Below are 6,774 nucleotides of genomic sequence, written 5' to 3' on the forward strand. Positions count from 1 at the left end.
TAGGGTGAAAACAAGTCCTTATTTATTTTCTTTTTCTCAGGTGCTAATGGGTAGCTATTATGCTCTTCGTGAAGTTCTGCAGGGTATTCGAGGTTTACCTCCAAAATCCAGCCGGTTTTTTCAAACTCCTTTTTTCTCATAATTTCTTTTTCTGTTGGCATAACTCTTTTCCATCTAAAACCACTCTTTGGCAGTGGCTTGCTCATTGCCCACCCGTAAAGGTTGTTTGCATCAAGGTACATTATGTATTTTTTTGGATTTTTGTCGTCGTATCCATCAACGTAAGGATTGTTGGCCTCTGCGTATCTCTTGCTTACCATGGAAATGCCTCCTCTTATTCCCCTTTCCACAAAAAGATGCATGTCGTAGTCTGTCAGTAGCTCAAGCTGTACTCCTGTCTTTTTCAATAGTGCATCCCAAGAAAGGCCAGGAGAAGTAAAATAGTTTGCTGGATCGAGCTCATACTTTTCTTTACATATATTTCGAAAGTTCTCAAAAACATCAGCCAAAAGAGTTACATCCGTTTCAACATAAAGGTCATGGTAATCTCCCAGCGTTTTACACCCAAAAGTTTTCCACACACTCTTTGCATGCTCGTATTCTTCGTCAGTTATGTGTTCATCGTTAAGCTTGCTATAAAACTTTTCTTTTTCAGGCAAACTTGTCTCATTAAATCTATCCAATGAGTCCATGTATTCGTAAGGATAGATCCCCTTTTTGAAAAGAAGTTCTGCATTTTCACAAATTTCTTTTATTTTTTCTTTTAGCGGTTTTGCTTCAAACTCTTCGTTTTTTTCGCTGTTTCTTTTTGATATGTTTTTTGTTATTTTCAATTCCTCTTTGGGCGTTGCTTTTACCAGTGAATCCAGGCTTTCTTGAAGAAAGTTTAAGCTGTCAATAAAACGCAAACCACCTAATGAAAATGTAATGTATTTCTCCATGTTGTTGGCAACACATTTTACCTCCATGTTGTTGGCACCATATTTCACCTCTTTCTTTGATGCAAGCGGCAGCTTTGACATCACCTGCATTAAATGGTGTGCATCATAGCCCCTCAGGTTGTGAAAAACAACTGGTATTTGGTCCGTCTTTGGGTTTATTCGCAATTTCAGATTACATGCGTTGTGCGCAGATCCTCGAAACTTACCTGTTATGTGGCAATGATCTTTGACAGAATCTTTGAAATTTTGCTTCGTAAAAGGTTCTGCGCAAAACAAACATTTTTCCTGATTGTTTGAAATCCATTGGTCTATTTTGTCTTTTTCTTTTCTTTCTCTTTTTGGCCCAACAAAATTTATTTTTTTGAGTGCCTCGTAATAACAACATTTGTGGCTTTGGCCGCAATAAATACCTTTGTCATGGTCCCAAACAGGAAATGAGTCAAAAAAGGAATCTCTTATCAAACTTTTATTGCAAATGTGGCAACTTGTTGCGTTTTTGTGTTCTTTCCAATCTTTGGCCGTCATCATAAGTGGCTTTTGTATTTTCAAACTACTTCGTATTCTTTTCTCTTCATTTAAAAGATGCTTCAAAAACACTTCAACAGTGTTTTTGCCTCTGTAGACTACTGGCCGCGTGCTTTTGCCATCACTCCTTACAACTGTGTAAGAAAAACCACATGCTTCATGCTTTTCCGTCTTTTCTGTGTAGCTTTTTGGATTGTTCTCTGGACTACGCTCGCAGCCAGGAATCTTTCTAACCAATGCCTCAAAGTCGGCATAAATTACGTAAGGAGCCTTCATCTGTTTGTGATAGTTCTGAAAATAAAGGGTAATTTTCACCTTTTTCAGGCATTTCGATCCTTGTCGGCCTGCCGTTCATGCCATTGCAATATTTTTCGTGGTTCTCGAGCAAGTCAGATCTTGTAAAACCGGTCAAGCACATCATGCAAAAGTGTTTTGCAGTACGATGTTTGCTCTGATCAAAAAGCAGAGCGCTTACTCTTTTTACAAAACAGTAGTGCTGAATTAATCCTGACTCAATTAACATCAAGTTTATCCGAGGCACAACTGCTTCTTTTTTTGCTTATTCTGTGCACAATCACAAGATTGTCTTCCCAGCCGAACACATTTATTGCGAGGTTGCTGTTTTGAGCCTCGAGCTTGTCAATCTGTTTTACTGGCGTTGGAAAGTCAATTCCAAGATAGTTTATATCGTCATTGGCCGGATAGCTGCTTGGTCTTTTTGGGTTCTTACCTTTCGTTACAGGAAATAAAGCAGCTCTTAGAGCCCACTTCAAGCATTCGTTGTCCCTGTTTCGTACGTTAATGATTGCTTTCTTGTTTGCCAAATTGGCTGGGAGAGGTAAGTAAGTTCCTCCACGTAGCGGCTGATAGCGTGCAACATTCAAGTACGCTTCGGTTATTCTTTCAATAACCCAGCCTGAGCCGCGCTCTGACCAAGCCTCAATTTGGCCCTTTGCTCTTTCAATAAATCTATCAAACTCTTGTTTTATCTGTTGTTTATTATGTTCGTTAAAAACGTGGGGTTCTTTTTCTTTAAAATAATGCTCCATCTCTTGTATTACGCCAGTCTTTAAATTTTCTTTTGTAAACTTTATTTTAATCTCAAAACTCACTTTTATGTCTTTCAAATCTATTATTTCATTCTCTACCAAATCAACGAACTTTCCTTTTGTTTTCTTTTGAAAGACAAAAAGGTCTTTGCTGATTCGGCTTCCTTCTGGTATGGTCATTTTCCACACGCGTAGCCATTCGTTGAAATCGGATTGGGCCAATAAAAAATTGTTGTTCCATTGTGGATTTTCTTTAAAGTCACGAATTTCCTTCAAGAGTGCTTGCAAAACTTCTTTCGAATAACTTGCAGCAGACATGTTGGCGTTATACCCAATGAGAAGCATTTGTTCAATAGGAATTAATTCTGTGACAAAATCGCGAGAATCGCGTGTCTTCGCTGTCTTATGTTACATTGAGCAATGTTTATTGTCTGAACGAGGCAAAATAAACGTTGGAAGCCAAACCGATGAGGTAAAATGAAAATGTTTTCACAGAATAATCTTGAACTTCCGGCCATAAAGAAATGGCTTTTCCCTGTTTTTTATAACAGATGAGTCATACATTCCGAAAGGTGTTGAAAATGCCGAAAGGTGCAGCAAATGTTCTGAAAATTTTTTTTTCTGTCAAATCGTTTTTCCAGCACCTTTCGGAATGACACCCACACTAAAAAAACTAGTTTGTCAGTTCTATTTTTCGCCTTTCGGAATGGCACCCACACTAAAAAAATAGTTTGTCAGTTCTTTTTATTCGCCTTGCCCACCGCGTAAAAGTATAAATTTACCGAAGTCGCGTAGATCTTGCAAGAACAAAGATGGCAAAAAACAGAAGACACGTTTTCCAATTTCTTGAAACGCTCGCTGAAGGCACAAAGGGTTCAAGTACGCAAGCCCGCATTAGGCTTGCAAGAAAACTAGCCGAGAGACTGAGACTTGTAAAGCAGGTTAGCAATTCATTCTTAGTTTTTATATAATTGTCATCTTACAATTATATCTGTTGTTTTTGTTAAGACTAAAGGCACATTATTATTAATTAACAGAGAAAGGCAATTCGTCGCAGGATGCGAGAGTTAGCAAAAAGCCTTGAAACTAAGGAAGCAGAGATTGCAATAGTGGAAGAAGAAATTCAGAAGCTTGAGCAAAACGTCGAAGACGGGACAGATCACTCTAGCAGCGAAGAAGATTGATCAAGATGTATCGATGATTAACTGTAATAAAATGTTGACAATGTTATTATGTGTTTTGGTTGATTGCTTTAGCGCTGCGTCGCTTTCCTTTCAAAAAAGAGTTATTAGTTGTGGTTTCCCTGCTTGACCAAGCATGATATATTTCTTTACAAAATAAACCTACGCACTTTGCGCAAGAGTACACGTGCACAACTATTGTTCTTTTGATTTAATGCACGTGATATCAATTATGACTCGTTGCCATTAAGAATAGCTTAATGATGTCATTTTATATTTTCTTTACTCTGTTGTGGTTTATAAGTCACGCGCTCGCGATATTTGTTATGTTTGCTCTAAAACGAGTTTAGAGGGGAAAAAATCGATTTTAACAGTTGTCACAGAACCCCCACCTTATATGTGTGTGTAGTAGTAGTAGTAGTAGTAGTAGTAGTAGTAGTAGTAGTAGTAGTAGTAGTAGTAGTAGTAGTAGTAGTAGTAGTAGTAGTAGTAGTAGTAGTAGTAGTAGTAGTAGTAGTAGTAGTAGTAGTGGTAGTGGTAGTGGTAGTGGTAGTGGTAGTGGTAGTGGTAGTGGTAGTGGTAGTGGTAGTGGTAGTGGTAGTGGTAGTGGTAGTGGTAGGGGTAGTGGTAGTGGTAGTGGTAGGGGTAGTGGTAGAAGCAGAAGTAGGAGTAGCGGTAGCGGTAGCGGTAGAAGCAGTTGCAGCAGCAGTCGCAGTAGTAGAAGCAGTAGCAGTAGCAGTGTCAGTGTCAGTGTCAGTGTCAGTGTCAGTGTCAGTGACAGTGGCAGTGACAGTGGCAGCGGCAGTGGCAGTGGCAGTGGTATTGCTAGTTGTAGTGGTAGTGGTAGTGGTAGTGGTAGTGGTAGTGGCAGTGGTAGTGGAAGTGGTAGTGGATCTGAAAGTGATAGTGGCAGTGGCAGTGGTAGTGGTAGTGGTAGTGGTAGTGGTAGTGGTAGTGGTAGTGGTAGTGGTAGTGGTAGTGGTAGTGGTAGTGGTAGTGGCAGTGGCAGTGGCAGTTTTAGTGGCAGTAGTTGTGGCAGTGCTAGTGATAGTGGCAGTTGTGGTGGTAGTGGCAGTGGCAGTTTTAGTGGCAGTAGCTGTGGCAGTGGCAGTGTTAGTGTTAGTGTTAGTGGTAGTGGCAGTGGTTTTGGCAGTGGCAGTTATAGTGCCAAGTGGTAGTGGTAGTGGCAGTGGCAGTGGCAGTGGCAGTGGCAGTGGCAGTGGCAGTGGCAGTGGCAGTGGCAGTGGCAGTGAAAGTTGCAGTGGCAGTGGCAGTGGTAGTGGTAGTGATGTTGGTAGTGGCAGTGGCAGTAGTAGTGGTAGTGGTTGTGGTAGTGGTAGTGGTAGTTGCAGGGGTAGTGGCAGTGGTAGTGGCAGTGGTAGTGGCAGTGTTAGTGGCAGTGGCAGTGGCAGTGGCAGTGGCAAAGGCAGTGGCAGTGGCAGTGGCAGTGGCAGTGGCAGTGGCAGTGGCAGTGGCAGTGGCAGTGGCAGTGGCAGTGGCAGTGGCAGTGGCAGTGGCAGTGGCAGTGACAGTGATAGTGGTAGTGATAGTGAAAGTAGAAGTGGCAGTTGTTTACTTAGTAGCCTCAGCGGTAGCTGCAGAAGTAGAAGCCGTAGCAATCACAGTAGTTTAGATAGCTGTATGCTTTTAACTAACATGGCAATTTGTTTGAAAAAGGATAAAAAATAGGATTGATGATACTCAATGGTGTCTTTCAAAATTCGGGTAGGCTTAACTTAAAACCAATAGCATGCAGATAAGTTGCGTTTCAGACTAATCAACGAGTAAAGCCGTGAATAAAAGTATGAATTCGCAAATCTCTAACTAAAGGGTCATCAGCCAATTCAAGCACATTCTACTAACAAAAATTGTGTCCTCTTATTGTTACTTGAGAAGACTCTCAAAAACTGATGGTAATTTACATGAGGCGTTTCAAAACCAACAATCTGCAGTCGTTCTTTCTTAAATCGAGCTTGTTGTCCTTTATTTACTATTTCAGACTGAGAAAATGATTTTGGTTAATACACGCTAGTCAGTTTCCTTAGTCTACGAGTCTGAGAATATCAAATCTGCAAGCAAGGATGTTATCTTTAATTTTTTTTAGTTAATGCTGTGGGCCTTGAAATCTTCGCATATCGTGACAATGGCTAACACTCAATTTTAGAAAGCAATCTTAGAAAGTAACAGTCCTCTTCCATTATTGATTTTTCTGTGATAGGAGGGTGAATCAGCAAGGGCACTGTGTGACCGTGCACGGGAAAACCGTACCTTAACGCCTATCCGTTAAACGAATAAAAACATACGGAGAGCTATAACGCCCTTCAAATCGTTCTAAAGTTTTTGTCTTTAAGTTTTGCCTAACGGATAATGAAGAGGTTTTAATGGTTGCGCTATTTATTCAAGTGGATGACTAGAGCCGCTAAATTGTTGACAAAAATTCTAAAAGATACCGTGAATGTTTCTACCGGTTTACAACCGAGGAATGAAGCATAATAAATATAACTCAGTTTCTCGCAGGGGCAACTTGGAGTCCGATGCTATTGAATTGAGAGGCCGAACAATCTTACAATCGCGATAAGAATTAAAACGACGCACGAAATACCGATTTCACAAGTTGTGAATGAGTAAAATGTTAACATTTTCGCCCCCCCAAAAAACAACTGTTACTATGGCGTACCTCCAATTTTTCACTTTGAAGATTCTTGAGACAAGCGCGGAATGAAGTTCGATGAAAGTTTACGATGTCGCAAATGGAAAAAGTACGATTACGACTAACGAGTTTTTGTCGCTATAAAAGCTTAAAATACCTTCGAGGCCAATAAACAATACGTGGCAAAGAGACATTTTCGTGTTGGACGCAAAATTAACATGTAATGAGTAGACATATGTTTTTCATCCCAAACATGCGTCTCAATGGTGTGCAAACAAAGTCGGCAGTTAAAAAATCTTTATTTTATTCAAACACTAAAGTTTTGTCGCTTTTACTTTTTTTTCTGAATGATGGTATCTCTCAAGTATTTATAATAACGTTTAATCCAATTTAAGATTGGGTTCGCGAAAGATTTATACGTTTTTTAC

The 6,774-nt window shown here is 40.1% G+C and overlaps 1 protein-coding gene across 1 annotated transcript in view; it reads right to left on the bottom strand.

Annotated features, from left to right (window-relative positions):
- The window catches only part of LOC144666356 (uncharacterized), a 39,990-nt gene extending 33,486 nt beyond the window's left edge, over positions 1–6,504 (bottom strand). Inside the window, exon 1 of the mRNA XM_078527773.1 lies at positions 6,374–6,504. The gene's annotated coding sequence lies outside the window, so the exon portion shown is untranslated. The remainder of the gene's footprint in view (positions 1–6,373) is intronic.
- Between the last annotated feature and the right edge of the window lie 270 nt (positions 6,505–6,774).

Source organism: Oculina patagonica, chromosome 9 (genome assembly GCF_052425735.1).
Source record: "Oculina patagonica isolate OP01 chromosome 9, crgOcupat, whole genome shotgun sequence".
NCBI lineage: Eukaryota > Metazoa > Cnidaria > Anthozoa > Scleractinia > Oculinidae > Oculina > Oculina patagonica.